At 51.4% G+C, this 19857-nt stretch overlaps 1 protein-coding gene across 7 annotated transcripts in view; it reads right to left on the reverse strand.

The window, feature by feature from the left end:
* Positions 1-19857, reverse strand: part of ABCC5 (ATP binding cassette subfamily C member 5) — a 97751-nt gene that overhangs the window by 76521 nt on the left and 1373 nt on the right. For 5 of the 7 annotated variants that reach the window (XM_065557623.1, XM_065557620.1, XM_065557634.1 and 2 more), the window contains exon 3: positions 3572-3849. The gene's annotated coding sequence lies outside the window, so the exon portion shown is untranslated. Of the gene's footprint in view, positions 1-384; positions 588-3571; positions 3850-19857 lie in introns of those variants that run through there. The other 2 variants (XM_065557621.1, XM_065557636.1) reach the window with 2 other exon arrangements.

Genomic DNA, 19857 nt, shown 5'->3' on the forward strand with positions numbered 1-19857 from the left:
CCCCTTTCCTGAGGCCATGCCTCTGCCCCACCCCTTCTTCAAGGCCCCACCCCCTGCTCACTCCATCCCCCTCCCTCCATCGCTCTCTCCCCCACTCTCACTCAGCTGGGGCAGGGGGTTGGGATGCGGGACGGGGTGAGGACTCTGGCTGAGGGTGCTGACTCCAGCGTGGGGCCAGAAATGAGGGGTTCAGGGTATGGGAGTGGGCTCTGGGCTGGGGAAGGAGGTTGGAGTGTGGGAGGGGGTGTGGGCTCTGGGGTGGGGCTGAGGATGACGGGTTTGGGGTGCAGAAGGGGGCCCTGGGCTGGGATTGAGGGGTTCAGAGTGCAGGAGGGGGCTCCAGGCTGGGAGTTAGGTTGTGGGTTCTGGCCAGGCAGCACTTACCTTGGGTGGCTCCTGGAAGCGACTGACATGTCCCTCCGGCTTCTAGGCTCAGGCTGTGTGTGCTCTCCTGCCTGCAGGCACCACCCCCACAGCTCCCACTGGCCGTGGTTCCCAGTCAATGGGAGCTGTGGAGCCAGCACTCGGGGTGGGGGCAGCGTGTGGAGACCTGCTGGCCACCCCTGCAGCTAGGAGCTGGACATGCCAGCTGCTTCCGGGAGCCACACGGAGCCAGGGCAGGTAGGGAGCCTGCCTTAGCCCAGCTGTGCTGCCGACCAGACTTTTAGTAACCTATTAAAATCTCCCAGATTGCTTTCAGTCATCACTGGGAGATCAATGCCGATTCCGGTAGACTCCCAGCCAATCCAGGGGAGTTGGCAACCCTACTTCACCAACCCCTCGAAGCACATTGAGGGATAAGGCCTTCAAACTAGCTTCTCCTCTCAGCATTCACCACAGGCACCTTCCACCATGCCCACCCCCAAGGCTTTTGGTTGCAGCAGGGCTGTGATGTCACTGTGTGCCTGCTCGGAGCCCACCCCATGGGCAGGGGAGAAAGGGGCTTCCTGCCCCACACTTCAAAATGTGCCCTGTCCCATCTTTTGCAGGGACCGGGCTATGGGCCTTGCAGGAGGCAGATTCAGTGGACACAATAGGGTGAGCCCATTCGATCTGCCGGTCGAACTGCACCATTAATTCTTATGCCTCCATGCTCACCGGCACAGCAGCATACCTCATGAAAATCTGGCCCTGAGCCCAGTGCTTAATTTGTAATGAAAGAGGTGCCAGGGCTCAAGCATTTTTTACTTTCATAACTGATGCAGCAGGCCCAGAGGTGCCGGGGCTCGGAACTGCCAGGCCCAGAGGTGCCGGGGCTCGGAACTGCCAGGCCCAGAGGTGCCGGGGCTCGGAACTGCCACAAAGTGAGCCCTGCCCAAGCTTCATGGGCAAGTGCTCAGCACCTGGCAGCTCCCACTGTGACACTTACGGCCAGATGTGTCAAGAGCGCTCGGCACCTCACATGTACCCAATATGCTGAGTCTTTGGAAAAATCCAGCCACTTCTTTAGTTAGAGAGAAAAACAGGATCTTTTGAAACTCAGATCCCAATTGTGGCTGCTGAGTCCTTCTGAAAACGCAGGCCTGTTTTTACAGCAACCACCAGCAAAAACCTCTAGCTAGTGCCGGATGCAGCAGCAGCTGCCTCCTTCCCAGGCTGGGCAGCCAGGACAGCCCTACACCTGCCTGGCACTCTTCACTGGCTATGCCTGAAGTGCAGCATGATTTTTAGACTGGCCCGATTCACTTTGGAGACCACAAGAACATTTTTCTGGGCCTCCTCCTAACCAGCACCTGGGTTCTGAATAGAGTGGCGGCAGAGCCCCAAAACCCCTATCAGATAGCACTGAACCAGCCACTAAGGGTATGTCTACACTGCAATTAAAAACCTGGAGTTGGCCCATGCCAGCTAAGGGGCTGTTTAATTGCCGTGTAGATGTTCAGGCTCACGCTGCAGCTTGAGCTCTGGGACCCTCCCACTGCACAGAGCCCTGGGGGTGGGTGGATGGGGTCACAGTATTGTCACCCCTTGTCTGCCTTCAGAGATGGGCAGCTAGAGAGCAGCGGCTATTGGCTGGGTGCCCAGCTCTGAAGGGATTGCCCTGCCAGCAGCAGTTTTGAAGTAAGGGCGGAGACACACACACACACACACCCTCCTTTTTGGGTCAGGACTCCTACAATGACAACACTGTTAAATTTCAGATTTAAATCACAAACCATGAAATGTACTATTTTTAAAATCCTATGACCATGACATTGACCAAAATGGACTGTGAATTTGGTGGGGCCCTACTCATAATTTACCAAGGCTGCCAGTTCACAGGGACAACAGTGACACCAGACAGCCCCTTCTGCTAGTCTCTTGTGCTGACCCACTCACTGGGAGTCCCGAGCATGCCTGGGCTCTCCTTGCACCACTGCCTCACTACAAACATCACAGAATGGAGCGGGCTGGGTGCCTGCAAAGACAGCTCAAAATCCTAGAACCAGCCTTGAGAGTGATGCCTCTGCTCCGGAGGATGAAAGTTAGTACAGCCTAGCCAGGCCGGCCCAGCAGCTTAACTGTGCTCTTGTACCTCCTAGGGATCCAGGGGCTTCCATTTCCCCCGTCTAGTAAGTCAGCTGCAGGAGCAGGTTATCCCAGGTAGTCTGTCTGTCATGCCAAGCAGGGCTTAGGAGCCCCATCATACCATGCAGTGTAACAGAAGTGCCCCATGGAGCAATCCCAGTAACTGGGAGGAGAACCTGATGGGGTTCTGTAGGAAGATCACAAACATTGTCAGGCGTGTCAGTCAGTGGCGTTGGCTAAGAGGAAATATATGAATTCATAGACGGTTACACAGAAAGATCACATGTGCCAGCTAGGGCTCCCTGCACTTTGCACCTTCACTCCCCCGCCCCCAATAATGGCTGCTTGGGAGGTGTAACCCAGAGCTCAGATTGGGTGAACGTGGGTTTGTTCTGCAGCATCCGGGGCTATCGGAGGGGTTTTTGGAATCGCTGCACAGTCCGGAAGTCACTGCTTGAGCCGTCAGCTGTGTAAGTCTGTGGCTCTCAACCTATCCAGACCTCTGTGCCCCTTTCAGGAGCCTGATTTGTCTTGCACACCCCCAAACTTCAGAACTATTTACTTACAAAAATCAGATATAAAAAGACAAGTGTCACAGCACACTATTACTACAAAAAACCTGCTGACTTTAATTTTCACCATACAATTATACAATAAATCAATTGGAATATAAATATTGTACTTCCATTTCAATCTAGCCTATACAGGGCCGTATGAACAAGTCATTGTCTGTATGAAACTTTAGTTTGTTCTGACTTCCCTAGTGCCTTTTATGGAGCTTGTTGTAAAACTAGCCAAACTATTTAAAACTACGTAAAACTATTTAGTTGAGCTGACGTACCCCCTGGAAGACCGAGGCGTATCCCTGACTGAAAACCACTGGTGTAAGTGACTCAGACAAGACTCAACTCAGCAGAGGCTTCCGCAGCTAGGCAGTTGCCTTGTGTTTGATCAGGATAGTGTTAAGAGCTCTGACCCGTGCAGTTACCCAGAAGGCTTCAGACCAGCCACCCACCTGGGATTCAGAGGGACGCTAGCAAGTCAGCATGTGTTTATTACTCACCAGCACGCCCTCTTCAAGGCTGGACAGGGACATTTCCCCTCTGGCCTGGTGACATTCCATTTAATAAACAGGGCTCCTCCTCACAGTAGAGCGGAAATGAACCTGCCTCCCATTGCAATTGGTTAACTGCTTGGCAGCCGCGTTCCTCTGTGCAGCAGCCAGCCACAGGTCACCCTGTCTCCAGGCAGGTACACTTGACAGCAGTGAAGTTAACAGCTGTGATGGTGCAAGCAGCAATGTGGCTCTGGGGATGGGGTGTCTGGATTGGCTCATCCTCTCTGTGCAGCAGAAAAGCAGAGAGATGGTCAGAAACTGTGACCTTAAAATATACATAGAACCACCGCTACAGGATGCAACAGATTGGAAAATAGATGTAGCAGCTGGAGGACCTGTCCATCCACCCTCTGAGAAGGGGAGCAGGTCAGATGGTGGGCCACAAGGACTTGGAATGGAGTAGTCCCAGTGTGGTGCAAGGAACAGTCTCTCTCTACACCCAAACTGGCAGGTGGCACAGAAGTCTGATCCTGCTACTGCATGGTCTAGTGGCTAGAGCACAGGGCTGGGAATCATGAGATCTGAGTTCTAGTCCCAACTTGGCCAAGATTACATGACCTTGGGCAACTCACTGTCTCCCTCTTCTGCAGTTTCCCCAGCTGTGACACAGGGATAAGGCTTCAGCATGGCACTGTGGGACCCCTAGAGGAAGTTTCTGGACAACTGGAAGGTACCTCCAGAGAGAGCAAGCGGGTTTCTTTGTTCAACACAGTAGCTGCTCCCAGAGCACTGCCTCCACTGCTGCTAACCTCCAGCAGCATTACAGTAACTCTGCTCAGGGCAGGGACAGGGAAAAACCAGGGCTGCATTAGCAACATTAATTTTACATGAAGCAAAAAAAGTACAGGAGAAGTGGTCCTGGGAGACCAGCAGGTACCATTATCCTGGAGCCCGGCTGGCGTGGGAGTGGCCAAAGCTGAAGAACAAGGACAAAGCCGTTGAAGTAAGATGGACAGCAGGCACTGCCGTTCCTCCAGGAGTGAAAGATGCTCTGCCCCACTCCTGAACTGGAGCCAGGAACTCTTCCCTTTTCCAAAGCCCCCACCCCTGAGGATGGACCAGAGCCCACTCCCAGCGTCCAGCCCAGGGAAAGGGCTGGCCTACCATGCCACACCTGAGGAATGGGGCATCGGAAGAATTCAGGATTTTACAATCAGCTAGTTTGACCTCCTGCATAACACAGGCCAGACAGTTTCATGAGTAACGCCTGCATCCAGCCCATAACTTCTGCATCTCTTTCAGAGAGATTCAGTCTTGATTTAAATACTGCCAATGCTGGAGAATCCAACACCTCCCTAGGTAAGTGGGTCCAACGGTGAATTACCCTCACTGTTAAAAATGCATACCTTAGTGCTAGCCTTTCCCTAGCCACAGCTTCCAGCCACTGGATCTCCGAATGCCTTTCTGCTAGGTTAAAGAGCAGTCTGCGATCAGAAATCTTCTCCCCACCTAGGAATTTGTTGCCTGATCAAGTCTATCTCTGGGATAAATTTAATAGTTGAAGTCTCTTTATTCTCTCATTATAAGGCCCTTCGGTGGGAATAATGCCATTCATTTTCCATCTATTTACACTGAAAGCGTTTTGGGGCTGGGACCCAACCTTGCTATGAGTTCGTACAGCCCCTAGTCCAACAGCGCCCCAATCCAGATGGGGGCCTCTTGTACGACTAGCACAGACGAATGGACCAGAAAGCCAGGTAGCAAAGGTGCTGTAGAATAAGGTGACTGCCTTGTGTGACTCACAGGACCAGGAGAACAAGAGATGGAAGAGCCCAATTAAGTCCCAGCTGGTCTCTCTCAGGCCAGGACATAGCTGCAGTTTGAATTTAAGATTGGGAAAGAGAAACAGGACAAAAAGCAGAAGGGCAGCAAGATAGTCCTGGGGAAAACAGGGCCCCACATAGCTTGGGGGATGCGGGAAGAGCGACAAAGGAGCAGCCCCATGCCTGTTTCTGTAATTACAGGTACAACCCAAGTACACCTCTGTTTCTGGGGTCACACCTGGACCTTTAAGAGGTGCAACGCTCTCCACACACAGCTGTGTGGCCAGGGCTGTCCTGATGCCTTCACAAGTTACAGGGTGGCCACTTAAGGGAGCAGCAAGGAATCACAGGATCATCCGTGGGAAACTTACTTCCCTTTGGCAGCCAAACAAAGTATCTATCTTCCCCCACTACAGGCCTCTGAACTGCTGGGCTCCAGAGAACAAGTACAATGTTCTGTAAAGATTTGTAACAGCCGCCGCTGCCACCACCCCCCCCTATAGTCTCCTTAAGCCCTAAACTGCTCTGTGCACTGGTCTTTTAAAGCATGTGTGGCTGGGTGCTGGAGCAGGGCCAATTGGCAGCACCTGTTCTCAGCTCCACACCTGATCAAAGTCCTGTCTGTGTCAGAGATAGGGGAGCTTTTTAGTCCCCAGTTCTCTGCTCTCCTGGCCTCACAAGGGGCTGGGGGGGGGGGAGAGAGAATAAGGATATAACTTCACTGCAGCAATAGCCTGGGGTGGGACCAGGGTTGGCCAGCTCAGCCCAGGTGTGAGCAGCTGCCCTTGCAAAGCTACACCTGAGTTACTGTGTCCTGACTGTTGCTGCACTTGCTAGGACTTGTAGGGCACAACCCATTGTCCTTAACACTGCGGTGAGCTGAGCTGCTCAATGACCCTTTCCCAGTGACTTGCACCTAGCGAGGAGCTGGGGAAGGGAGCGCATCCAGTGATTTGTAGGGGAGCTTGTCTGCCCGTCTGGGCACAAGGCAGGGAACTGTGGCAAGGCATGAGAGGACCAGAGCACACAGATAGTTTAGCCTGTGTACACGCTGCAACATGGGTGCATTACCAGAGTGCAAGCAGAACCCTGGCTCTAACCCACCCCCTAGCCACACCAGCTACCCCAGAGTGAAGGTACCATCCTGTTTACACAAGAGAGTTTTGCGTGTGGACAGGAGGGGGGTTAGGCATAACACCTGCCTAAGAGCCCCAGGTAACTCTCCAGTGAATAGAGACCCTAAAGAGAGGTTACCAATTAGGCCAAGACCTTGAGATGGTTTGTTAAGTCTACAGGAACAGTTTAATGGGAAAAACATAGGTCTGGATGATCTGTATGTCGCTGAGCAGAGCGGTCCTGTCACATGTTCGTCCCATGCTCTACTGCTAGGAAAAAAGCCCACTGGGCATTTCTCAGCCACTAATACAAAAAGCCCCGTGTGTAATCTGGGATCAGCCAGGTCAGCTAGTAGCAAAGTTCTCTGGTTACCCGTTCTCATCCCTCTCAACTCGCTGATAACATGCTAAGCGTCATTGCACTGGGAGCAGTAGAGATTAGGCCTGCTACCCATCCTCAGCAGGGGGGGGGGGGGGGAAGAATCCTAGAAGCATCCAGACAGATTAAACTAAGCGATAGCCCCTGCAGTGTTGATAGTGTTATAAAAAATCACCTCCTCCCCAAGGATTACTAGGATAGCTACACCCAGCCCCATAGCACTGCGCAGGAGGCAGCCAGCACCCATAGCCCTAGGGACTGGGAGGACATTAAAACCAAGGTCATAAAGGCACGACAAGGCTAATCTTGTGTGGTTAAAGCACAGGACTGGGAGCCAGGAGATTAATTCAGTTCCTGGCTCTGCCTTGCTTTCTGATCATGAACAAGTCAAGTCTCCTCTCCATGACTCAGTTTCCCTATCTACAAAGTAAAGATAGTGATGCTGCTTTGCCATGCAGGGAGGTTGAGAAGCCCAGTTTGTTCATGCTTGGAGACATCTTGGATGGGAGGGGCAAGCGATCTAATCTTGTTCTACAAAGTGTCTTGGGGTCCCAAATCTCTGCAGGACCTGTTCAAATAAATCCCCCCTCCCCTCCAACACAGCAAGCAGTATGGGCCTCAGCACCTCAGGCTTCCTCCTGTAGACAAAGGACTGACTCAGCCTTGCACAGACTAGTGTGACAAAGTTCCTCCTCTATCTTGGTGGGTCCTGCACTTATTGGCAGATTTTCTTGACTCAGAGATTCATCATGTGGGTTGGGGAACAGCCCAGAGACCTTCACCTCTGGAAGAACCCACAGTCCAGGTCAATTGGGAAGTTTTGGGGGAACCCAGGACCGCCCTCTACTCCAGGTTCCAGCCCAGGGCCCTGTGGACTGCAGCTGTCTATAGCACCTCCTGTAACAGCTGCATGACAGCTACAACTCCCTGGGCTACTTCCCCATGGCCTCCTCCAAACACCTTCCTTAGTCTCACCACAGGACCTTTCTCCTGGTGTCTGATCATGCTTGTGCACCTCAGTCCTCCAGCAGCACACCCTCTCACTCCCAGCTCCTTGATCAGGTGCCCTGATTAGCCTGCTTTAATTGATTCTAGCAGCTTCTTCTTAATTGGCTCCAGGTGTCCTAATTAGCCTGCCTGCCTTAACTGGTTCTAGCAGGTTCCTGGTTACTCTAGTGCAACCCCTGCTCTGGTCACTCAGGGAACAGAAAACGACTCATCCAGTGACCAGTATATTTGCCCTCTACCAGACTCCTGTACCCCACTGGTCTGGGTCTGTCACACTAGGCATCCGCACTTGAGCTAGGGGAGCAGCAAAAAGTGCTGGGTTTGAATCCAGTTCTTCATCTGGGCTGTTGCCTGTCAAGTGATCTTTATATTGCTGCAGCCACAGACTGTTCTGCTTTCAAAACGCCCACAGCCTCTTTCAGGGGTGAAAAAATTAGACCATCCTCCTAGCTGGGCCTCTCTGTGTGTGCACCACTTCTGCCTACAGGATAGAGGAGATTTAGCCCAGGCCTGGGTGGGAGGAAGTTCTCTTTACAAAGCAGGCTACGGGAGCTGCCTGCATTTTTTTTTGTTGACAGCTGCAGGCCCTGCGTTCTATTCTGGATGTCACCTAAGATGCTATGGTGCCTGGGGGCCAGATTCTGCCCTTCCTTGCACCTCATGTTGTCACTGACACCTGTGCAAAGTGGGTGTCAGATGCCACCGACTCAGAATTCCCCACTCTCTCCTGCGGCTGGGGGTGTCGTTACATCCACTGTGACTCAGGCTTGGTAGGTTTCCAGCCATGGCTATTTGCAAGCCTGAAGGATCAAAGTTAATCGTTATTATTATTTATTGTACTTGTATTACCGTAGCACCTAGAGGCCCTGTTCAGGACGAGGCTCCCCGGGTCCCGGGTGCTGCACAAACGCACAGGAACACACAGTCCCTGCCCCATGGGGCAACAATCTCTTTTGAAATGAGGCATGAGTGAGTGTGATGAACAATAGGTGGGGTGTGGCAGAGAGGCCAAGGGTAACCGTGACAGGATCAGTGGTTACACAGGCGAATAACGGGCACAACTCAATGGGTCCCAAAACAATAAAAGTGTCTGCTCAACCTGGCTACTGAAAAATCATGTGATTTCATGCCGTCCTCTGAAGTTAAGTTCTGGGCCCCTTGGAATGAGATCTCTTGAGCCCTGTACGCACAACGCTGGGGATTACTGGGGTGTGTGTGTGTTGCTATTGATGCCAAGTCGCCCTCTCCTTTGAACAAGGTGCCCTGCAGCGGAGGCGGCATCCAGGACTTTGCAGGGCTCAGAAACGCACAGACAGCTTTGGCTTGACCACGCCCTGCCACCCGGTTTCTGTTCCGCAGGTGACAAAAGCCGGAAGGACAGCAGCAGTGCTGCCTGCATCCTGAACTGACAAATCAGGTGCCAGCGGCTGTTAGAACAGAGTAAATGGGGAAGTATTGCTCTCGTCCTTAGCATCCCCGAGACCGCTCAGAGACCTGGGGTCTGTTTCCAGGGCCTCGCTCCTTGGGCTAAAGGAGAAGTGAAACAGCCCTGTCTTTGAGACAGAGCAATAGCTCCAACTAGTGGCTGACAGGCAAAGGGTTTGTGCTGCGGTCGGGTGAGATAAAGATGTGCCATGGGGGATAGTCAGGTTTTGACAAAAGGCAGTAAGAGGCCAGTCCCCAAGTCCAAGCTGATTAAGGGGCGCTAGGGCTGGAGAGCAGCTGCACTGAGTGGGCTCTCCTGGGAGAGAGCTACCGCTGTTTCCCAGACTCTAGGGAATAAGGGAACTGTTCTGTCATTATCCCAGACAAGCCTGTCTTCAAACAACTCCTCTGGCTCCCCGCTTGGCTGGCTCTGGTGACGTTGAATGGGAAAGACAGCCCAGACTTGCCCTGTTTCTCTAACCCGCTGCAGACCTGTGGCAGCTGAATGCATGCAGCTCGTCTAGCACTGGCCTCCCCGGTCCTCTCCCAGGATGTAACGACTGTGGGCACCAGCACCCTGTCCTCCGCTGCTCCCACCTCTGGAATCTCAGACGCTGTGTCTTTTCAGGCTCTCCTAATGAGGTCTCCTCTCCCCCTTGCCCAGACCTCAGATCCCCTCCATTGTGTATTAGTGAAATCCAAACTTCCCCAGGGCTTTCTTCACACCTGCTTAGAGAGCACTTGTCCAAGCACACCAGTGAGGCCTTTTCCCCACTCTGAGAATCCCTGCTGGCACAATCTCTCCCAGATATGGGTGACGAGCCCCAAGCGCCCCCACACTCCGCAGCCAGAGGAGCCCCGGCCAACCCCACCCCCGGAGTGCCGGGCCGGCTCCAGAGCCAGGCTGAGCTGCTGGCCCAACTCCCCTCCTCCCCCCCGCCCCAGCGGCCCAGCTTCAGGTAGAGAGGAAGGGTGGGGCCTCGGGACCCAACATGGGTGGGCACACAGCCTGGGTCAAGGGAGGCTTAGCCTGCCCTGGTCTATGTACCCACCACCCATGCTCCCAGAGCCTATCCACTTAAGACAAAGGAGGCTGAGCTGGTGTTATAGTGGGACGTTTACCCCCTTCTTTCCCCCTCGCTCTTCGTTGGCCTGGGAGACACATCCAGGCTCTGTAATTCTCAGGGGTCAGAGACAGACAGAGGCTTTCAGCTAATGCAGCATTGTTCTAACAAAGCAAACAAATCGGCGCTCGGGCTGACGCCTGGTTTGCCGAGGTTCAGTGCAGAGCCAAGTGCATAGGCTGTGAAGGCCAGACACAGCATGAGAGGGCCCTGGGGCAGGGCGCCCTTCACACCACTCTGGGTTCCCTGTTCCTGGGAATTCTGCAGGGGCAGCTAGCTCTGGGGTGAGATGCAGGTCTGGAGCCATAGGTCAGGAGCGGAGAGGCGAGTTGATGGGTAGCTGAATCCATGTGAGCATAGTGGAGAGGATCAGCAAGCGGGTCAATGGAAGAGGGAAGTGCCCTTGACCACCCTTGCCCTTGTGTGGGTCAGCACGCAGGAGCAGCTCTGTTGATTGCTGAAGCAGGGCTGCCATTCTGAGTGGAGACATGGTCTCAGTAAATGATGCTTCAGCAATGAACTCTCAGTTAAGCAGGTGAAGAATCAGCAGAGCTGTGAAATAAAGTCTAGAGGGAGTAACAGTGAAATCACCCTTTCCATTGCACCAAGTTGCTTTCACGGGTGTCGAGACCATGGTCTGCAGGCAGATCCTGGCTGGAGCCCTGGGCAGATTTGCAGGGCAGCCAGACTCAACAGAACATCTGGCTCCAAGTAGGATGTGTGATTTCCTCCCGCAGGGCGCTGACTTTCCCTGCACTAGAGGGAGGCAGATCAAGGCAGCTGACACCTTCAATATCAAAGCCAGGGCACTGGGGTTGGCAGGAGCTGGCAAACCATTAGCCCAGGATTTCCAGGGTTCAGAAGGGGAGGGCGGCAAGGAAGGGAGAGGATGAAGATGAAGAACAGCTGGATTAATAAGAGAATGGGAGGAAGGGGACTCCAAACCTGAGAGCTTTTCCTTTGCCTCCGGGTTGGCCTTCTGTACAAGGTAAAGTTGGGGTGGGAGGATTTCAGAGTTTGTTATGGCTAGACTGTATGGGCTAGTTAGCGAGGACGCTGGGATAGGAGTCAAGAGTCTTAGGGTCTAGTCCTAGCTCTGCTATTAACTGGCTGTGTGACCTTGGGCAAGTCACCTCTTCTCTGTATGCCTCTTTCCACGCCTCTTGTTTGGAGTGTAAGTTCTTGGGGGCACACTGTCCCTCCCAATTGTTCATACATTACCTAGCGTAACAAGGCCCTGATCTTGGGTGGGGCATCTAGGTGCTACTGCCATACAAATAGAGACCACCCAACAGGCAGTACTTCTGGGGTCATCTCTCCCGCTGATGTATATTGACATGACTCGTAAGTGCACGTGGTGGTTTACGGGGCAGATGATCCGCTCTGCTCTGGTACAATGGAGATGGGGGGTATCAGAAAGCAGGCTGCGGCTTCTTGATCCCCACCTGTCTTGGTCCCAGTTAGACCTGGAAGTTAGGGCTGCCAGGAAGCTACTGCAAGTGGAGCAAGGGCTAAATGAGTAGAGAACTGAGCAATTACACCGTCAGCTAAGCAGGTGAAGAATCAGGGACCTTATGCCAGTGGAGGATTGGCCATAGCAGATTTCTGCTTCACCTCACCCTTGCCGCCCACCTGGAATACCCCCAACAGGCTTTTCACCTCTATGTCTGGTCCAGGAAGTGGCTTTTCACCTGGGGGCATCTGGTCCAGGAAGTGGCTATGCTGGCAGAGTTCCCCTGCACAAGGGGAAGTCACCACTGGCCATCTCTGTCCACTTTAAATCCACATTGGGCTGCTTATGCACATGGACTTAGACCAGAGAATCCAACCCAAGGTCCTTTCCCTGCAGAGCTCATAAAGGAACACAGACCTGACAGGACAGGAGGGAGTTCAGCCACCCAGCGTGTGGAGACAACAGGGGTGAGGAGAGTGAGCAGCCCAGGGGAGGGCTGAGGGAGGAAGGAAGGAAGGAAGGGGAGAGGGCTTGGTGGAAGAGCGATTGTTCCATGCAGATCCGGGGAAAGCTTGTTAACTGCAACACTCCATTTCTAAACAGGAGGATGGGGGGAGTCCCAGGGGTCATCATGGCTCTGCAGTGGTGTATGCTGGCAGTTCCCTCTGCTCCCGCCCCCCCCCCACTGCAGGCCCCGAATTCCAGGCAGGGGTTAGTTTACCCTCAGCCGGTTCCTGCTCTGGAGAGCTACAGGTGGCTGCCTCCTCCCGTTTCTTGTACAGGAAACACAGGGGTAAGAGGTGGCACAAAGCAGACAGCTGTGCCGGAGGTGCAGGAGCCAGCCCTGTGGAGAGGCACATGAGGGGGCTCTGTGAGGTCTGCCAGCCACCGGGAATCATCCAGAGCGGCAAGTGAAGGCCAAGACTGAATGGACTAAGATCAGCCTAGTGCTGGACATGCTGTTCTTCTGGATCTACTTGCTCTTTATGATCATCTCCAGATTGACCATGGGTACCCTGTGGACAGCCTGGTACAGGCCCCCCCGGCAGCATAGGTGTAGTTTGACTTCTATATTTGGGGGGGGGGGGGCACCTCTAGCCAGCCAATGGGGCCATGCGTGGGGGACAAATTCCATGCCTGCCCAAGGCTTGTAATTTGGGGGGCAATGCCCCCCATGCTCCCACAAACTACTCCCATGCCTAGCAGCCACCCCAGAAACCCCCAACCACCTAGCCCTGGCCCTCTAACGACAAATATGGAACCCAGGGGCTTTGGGAAAAGTTTGACCCTATTTCAAAGTGCCCAGCAGGGTTTTCAACTATGTGATCCCCACCGACCTTATTGGGAGTCGCACAGCTAAACTCCGCTGGTTCGCGGCGAGCGGAACAGCAGTCCTGGTCAGGGAATGTTGTGCCTCACTAGTCCTGCTTAGGGGAGTCTATTTCACACTGGTCCTTGACCCCTCTGCAGCGGCAATTATTCCCAAGAGTATGTTACTCCCCCATTTCCAGGCAGGAGAGAGGCACTTCTCTAAGGCGCAGGATGGCAGGTTCAGCCTGGGACCTGACAATCCAGCTAGATTCACGTTCCTCAGCCCCCCCGATCCTGGATGTCGCATGGAGCTGCCAGTTCTGTCGCTGATGCATAAGGTGGAGAGATCCCAGTCCACCTCTGTGGGGCCAAATGAAGTGAAACCCAGGGGTACGGTACAAAGGTAGAGTCTGGGATGGCTGGGGACCGAAATAGCCCATGGTGTGATTTAGGTAGTCCAGGGAGCAGCTCTAAGTTACACCAGCCTCCCGAGGGCTGCCTCCGGGCAGCTCCACAACCTAGAGCTCCCCAGAATCCCCACAGCAGCATGGACTTCAGCCCCATCCCCTCGCACTCTGACACCCCCCCCCCAGCCTGTCTGTGGCGCACCCCCTTAGCCAGGGTGGGGGAGGGAGCCTGCATGGGACAGCCTACAGCTTTTGTGGCCACTGAACTCTGCCATAGCAGCACAAAGGAGCGGGAGCAGAGGTTATCCCTCCACTGGGCGGCAACCCAAGAGCAGAAGTGACTCAGTGGATACATGGGCAGAACTGGCGGGCAGCTGACACTCTGTCCCCGGACAGCAGTTTAAGCCTGTGCTATTCCGAAGAGCTTTTGGGAGCTCCATAGTTAAGAGAGAGCTTGTTAATGGAAGCTGGCTGCAGCCTTAACACTGTTCCCCTCCCCCCAAGAATTTTGTTTGGGAAAATACGCGTGGCCTACAAATTTACTCTGACGCCTCAGGAAAACGGTTTGGCCAAGGCTGAGGAGGAGGTGTCAAGCCGTTTTTGCGTTACAGTTAATTGCCCCGATCTGAAAACGTTACTTGTAACTTCCCCTAGTTCGCAAGTGGCTTGTTTCTGCCCCTGCCAGTTTTCCAGGGTGCCATCCTGGAGACTCAGGTGCCGGCTGCATTTGAGGAAAATAGGATGGAATGATCTTTGGGGCAGGCGGAGTCTCTCTGTTCCAGGGTTGTCCAGCGCCTAACACCACTGTGTCCTGGTCTGTGGCTGGAGTTCCATGATAAATAAATCAATAATCAAATGGGCCATGATTTGGTTGTGGATCTGTATGGGCCCAATCCTCATATCGATGGGAGCTGGGATAGACCCGATTTCTTCCGCTGTCTGTATACTTGGTAGTGTACACACAAAAAGGAAGAAAACATCTCTGCCCTAAGGCTGTCACAGTAAATCTGCCTTTTCCTTTCTAGATCACTCCCTGAGGCTGTAACCTTGGTACTAACATTAGCCTGGACCCTTTGTTCCATCCGGAGTTTGTTTGCTGACGTTGTGTTGCCTGCCCTCTATTTTTAGCAGGATGGGGGTGATTTATTTCTCCAGAGCAGTTCATTTCTCAGCTACGTCATTCCTCGCTGCTTTATTTCTACCGCCAGCATCCTTACTTGAAGCACTAAGAGTAGATCTACGCTGCAATTAAAAACCTAGGGCTAGCCCATGTCAGCTGTCTGGGGCTCACGCTAAGGGGTTGTTTAACTGCCATGTAGATGTTCGGGCTCAGGCTGGAGCCCGGGCTCTAGGACCCTGCGAGGTGGGAGGGTCCCAAAGCTTGGGCTGCAGCCCAAGCCTGAATGTCTACACCACAATTAAACAGCCTCTTAGCCCAAGCCCTGCAAACCAGTCACCTGGCATGGGCCAGCCGTAGGTTTTTTATTAGTGTAGACAGACCCTGAGGTCAAGCAACGTGCCCAAGGCTGTACAGTGGAGCATTGGGCTGCAATCCTGAAAGGGTTAACGAAGACGGATGGCAACAAATAAATGATCTTTCTAATTATTGCCCTAGTTGTAAATGTTAACCAGTACTGGAAATCCAAGGAACGCCCAGTGCTGCAGGAAGTACTGCTGAGGACTCGGAAGGGAGTGCTCTCCACAATGGTGTCAGGAGACACTGTGATGCTGTGGAGTCTGGCAGATAGGACATAAACCCAAGTCTCTGGTCCATCCATAGCCATCAAAGTTCCCATCACACTTTCCTAAGGGTTGTGATATTAACCACAGGGTCATGGCCAAATTTCAACTCGGATTATTGTATTCTGCTTCCCTAAATTCCTCCTGCAAATTCAACTAAAAAAACTAAAACTAATGGAGATATCCCATCTCCTAGAACTGGAAGGGACCTTGAAAGGTCATTGAGTCTAGCCCCCTGCCTTCAGTAGCAGGACCAAGTACTGATTTTGCCCCAGATCCCCAAGTGGCCCCCTCAAGGATTGAACTCACAACCCTGGGTTTAGCAGGCCAATGCTCAAACCACTGAGCTATCCCTCCCCCCCAAACTGGATAGAACACTCTTCTTTACTTCTTGCCCTCAACTGTTGTGTAGTGTTACTGTGAGCTATTAAACAGCTGTTGTGTTTCACCCCAGAAATGGCTGTTCAACAGTGGTGGCTGAAGTGTATGTTTTGGGTCTCTACTCTTCAGGGTGGGTGCTTCAGCACTTTGGTTTCATCACAAAGCCCTCACTCCCAATGCCCATGAGACGGTATTGATCTGAGCCTAGAGGAGTTTCAGCTAATGCAGGTGAGGTAAGGCCATCAGCCGCCGTGGGCCACTGGCATCAGGGCTCTGAGCCTGATGTGCTTCTCATACGCTCCAGCACCTTCTCGTTGTATGAAGCTTCTCTCACCAGCAACGCAAAACCTGACTGAATGCTGCTACTTGCTTCATAGCTGTAAAAATATGCTGCTAATTCCATTAAGAACTTGCCCAGCAAAGTCCCGACCCAGTGATATCCCTCAAGGCCCTGAACCACCTGCTGGCACAGGACCCAGAAGTCCTCACATTGGTCTGTGCCAACACCTCCTGCCTGTTAAAGGCTCAGAAGGCTACAGGATGTCCAGAGTGACCGAAGAGACAATGGCATCCAACAGAGGAAAGGATTTCCAATAAGGCCAAAGCCCTCTTGCTGGGCATCTCCCTCTCCCCTTCCTAGGTTAGGACCGCTTCCTACCTGGGGCTCACGTCAGACTGGCTGCCACACCAGCTCTGGGTTCTTCACTAGGTTATGCCAGCCACTAGTGTACGTATGTGAGAGTACTTAGGAGACCCCTTTGCCACCTGCTGCGGCTGCTCCTTATCCCAGACCCACTGCTCCCTGGAGAAATGTCACAGTCCCTTCAGTTTTTTCAGGTGACAGGATAGTGAAGAGCAGCGTGAGGAGTAGGGGGATTAAGAATTTCATATCTCTGGTGGAGCTTGAGGATCCCCCAGGCCCATGACCCAGACACAACAGTTTGACAAAGGAGATCACAGCTTCCTTCAATACCCATCATTGCCCCTTGTGATCAGTCAGAATCACTGGGAGACAATGTCAGGCCTCCACATAGCAACGCTGGAACTGCCAGATTAGATCAGATCAGAACAATGGTCCATCGAGTGGTCAGTAGCAGGTGCTCCAGAGGAAGGCATAAGAAATCCTGCTGATGGCATGGGATAACCTGCCCAGAAATGTCCTCCAAACCCCCAAGTTAGAGGCTAGCTCATGCCCCGAAGCAGGACGGTTTATGCCCCTTCTCAAACTCTTGTTTGTTTAGAGTTTGCTGTTTTAACCCTGCTATTAGCTATATGTCCAGTTCCTATTTTAATCCTGCTAAACTCTTGGCCACAATTATAGTTGGTGGCAGTGAGTTCCACAGGCTGATTATAAAAACATAAGAGCAGCCATACTGGGTCAGACCAAAGGTCCACGTAGCCCAGTATCCTGTCTTCCAACAGTGGCCAATGCCAGGTGCCCCAGAGGGAATGAATAGAACAGGTAATCATCAAGTAATCCAGCCCGTCGCTCATTATCTTTAAAAGTATTTTCTTTTTATCAGTTTTGCATTTGCCACCACTTCATTCCATTGAATGTCACTTAGTTCTTGTTTTATGAGCCAAAGTGGGTGTAAGTTCCTAATCTACCCTCTCTAAACCATTTAGGATTGTTTTATATATCATACCCCCCTTTTGTATCAAGTCTCCTGTCAAAGGTAAACAAACCCAGTCTTGTAAAAAGCAACAGAGGGTCCTGTGGCACCTTTGAGACTAACAGAAGTATTGGGAGCATAAGCTTTCGTGGGTAAGAACCTCACTTCTTCAGATGCAAGTAATGGAAATCTCCAGAGGCAGGTTGAAAGAAAACATTTGTACTTTTCATAATACCTTGCAAATTTAATGAGAGATATTACATCTCTTTTCGACAACAAGCTTGTTGTATTCGGGGGTCATATTTGAAGTGGATACTTTCAGAATGTCTTCCAAATGGTCATCAGTCAGAGAAGACCGTTGCTTGTTTTTATTCATGTTCATGATGGAAAATGTTTGCTCACATATATAAGTGCTTCTAAAAATGCTGAACATTTTCAGTGCAACTTCAATAAGATTCTTGTATTTTTCATTGTCCAGACTTTTGTAGAAGTCCCACAGGCTGCTTGCTCTGTGCTTATTTCGGTAAACTGCCGAACGTTGAAGTTCAATAACCTCCAACTGCAAATCTAGTGGCACTTCCTCTGGATCCACAGAAAAGGGATCTTCAAACAGCTTCAACTGGACATCTTCTTCTTTAGAGAAAGTAAGTCTTCTATCAAATTCTTCAATCAAAAGATTAATGTGCTTTGCGTATTTTTCTCCTAACTCAGCGTGTTTGTGCTGAGGGATACGCTGTGCACAAGTGGGAAAGTGACACATTTCACCTTTTGACAGCTGACTTCTGAAAAGTTTCAATTTCATTTCGAAAGCTTTCACTGCTGCACACATTTGAAATATAAGTTGATTTTTTCCCTGAAGTTGAATGTTGAGATCATTCAGGTGTGCTGTAATGTCACAAAAGAAAAAGAGATCTTGATTCCAGGACTCATTTTCAAGCTCTGGGAATTTTATTGGCCCATTTTCTAGGAATTTTGCTACCTCCTCTTTCAAAGCAACGAAACGCTGGAGCACTCTTCCTTGACTCAACCACCTCACTTCCGTATGGTAGATTAAGTCGCTGCACTCGGCGTCTATCCCTTCAAGAAAGGCTTGAAATATCCTGTGTTTTAATTCTCTAGAACGGATGTAGTTTACAACGGAAACTACCACTGACATTACATGCTCAAATTTTAAGACTTTGCTACACAAAACCTGCTGATGTATAATGCAGTGATGTTTAGTTACTTGTCTCCCGATAAATTCTTCAAGAAGAGTAACTGCTCCAACATTTTTCCCGCACATAGCTGGAGCACCATCAGTACAAATGGCCACCAAGTTTGTGAAATCTAATCCCAACTTATCATTCATGCACTTTATCACTCCACTGGAGATTTCTTTTCCGGTTGTGTGACCTGTCATGGAGCACATGCCAGCAAATTCTTCAGTAATTTCAAAGTTTTAATCAATACCTCTAATAAAAATAAGAAGTTGGGTGGTGTCTTTTAAATCGGTGCTTTCATCCATAGCTAGGGAGTAAAAGCAGAATTCACTGACTCTCTGCTTTAACTGATCACTTAGATTGGTAGAAATGTCAGCTATTCTTCTCTGTACAGTCATGCGTGATAGACTGACATTCTCAAATATTCCCCTCTTTTCTGGACATAACTCAGATACAGCAATCAACATACACTTTTTTAAAAACTCGCCTTCTGTGAAGCATTTCCCAGCAGCAGCAGTTTCCTTAGAAATTTGAAAGCTTACTTTAGTAACCGTATCGTTCTCAGTACATAAGTATTTATTCATCCATTCAGTGTTGAAAACTCTGTGCTCTGATTCTCTTTTTCTCTTTTTCTTTTCACTCATGGTATCCATTATGAAGCTCAAGTTTTTGTTGAATAACTTCACACACAAGGGAAACACTCTCAGTCACACACAAAGAGAAGAGATATCTCATAGCATATGGCACACTAGCAAGGCACTGACGGTGTGTGGAAGCCTGTAGAAGGGAAAGAAACGGCGCGCATAGGGTGACCAGATCACAGCAGTAAAATAGGACCTGCCCCCTCCCTGCTCAGCCCCACCATCATACCCCTTTTCACCCCCTAACCCCACTGCTGACTTGCTGTGTCCCTCCTAGTCAGTCCCCCACCCACCACTCGCCTCCTTTCACCTCCTCCCTCCCCTGCCAGAAACCCCCATGCCCGCCCCTAGAACCCCTGCTGACTCACTGCTCGCCTCTTTGCCCACCTGCCCACCCGCTCGCCCCCGACTCGCCACCTCCCTCCTCCCCCCCCGCGCAAGTATAAAGCCTCATTCAAAGACCCAGGGGTCACTATAATACTGCACACAGGAGTCAATCAATGCCGTTGTAGATAAATCTCTGCATTATGCATTTTTGTATAACTTTAATATGACTTTGTATTGAACCTTGGTAATATGTTATAGCGGGACCCTAAGGTAGTATAATTAAGGTAAAAGAAAAATGTCTTTTTGCTAGAAGTAGAATAAGATCTTCCCCACACTTTGTAATCAA

This window comes from Chrysemys picta, chromosome 9, assembly GCF_011386835.1.
Source record: "Chrysemys picta bellii isolate R12L10 chromosome 9, ASM1138683v2, whole genome shotgun sequence".
Lineage (NCBI taxonomy): Eukaryota > Metazoa > Chordata > Testudines > Emydidae > Chrysemys > Chrysemys picta.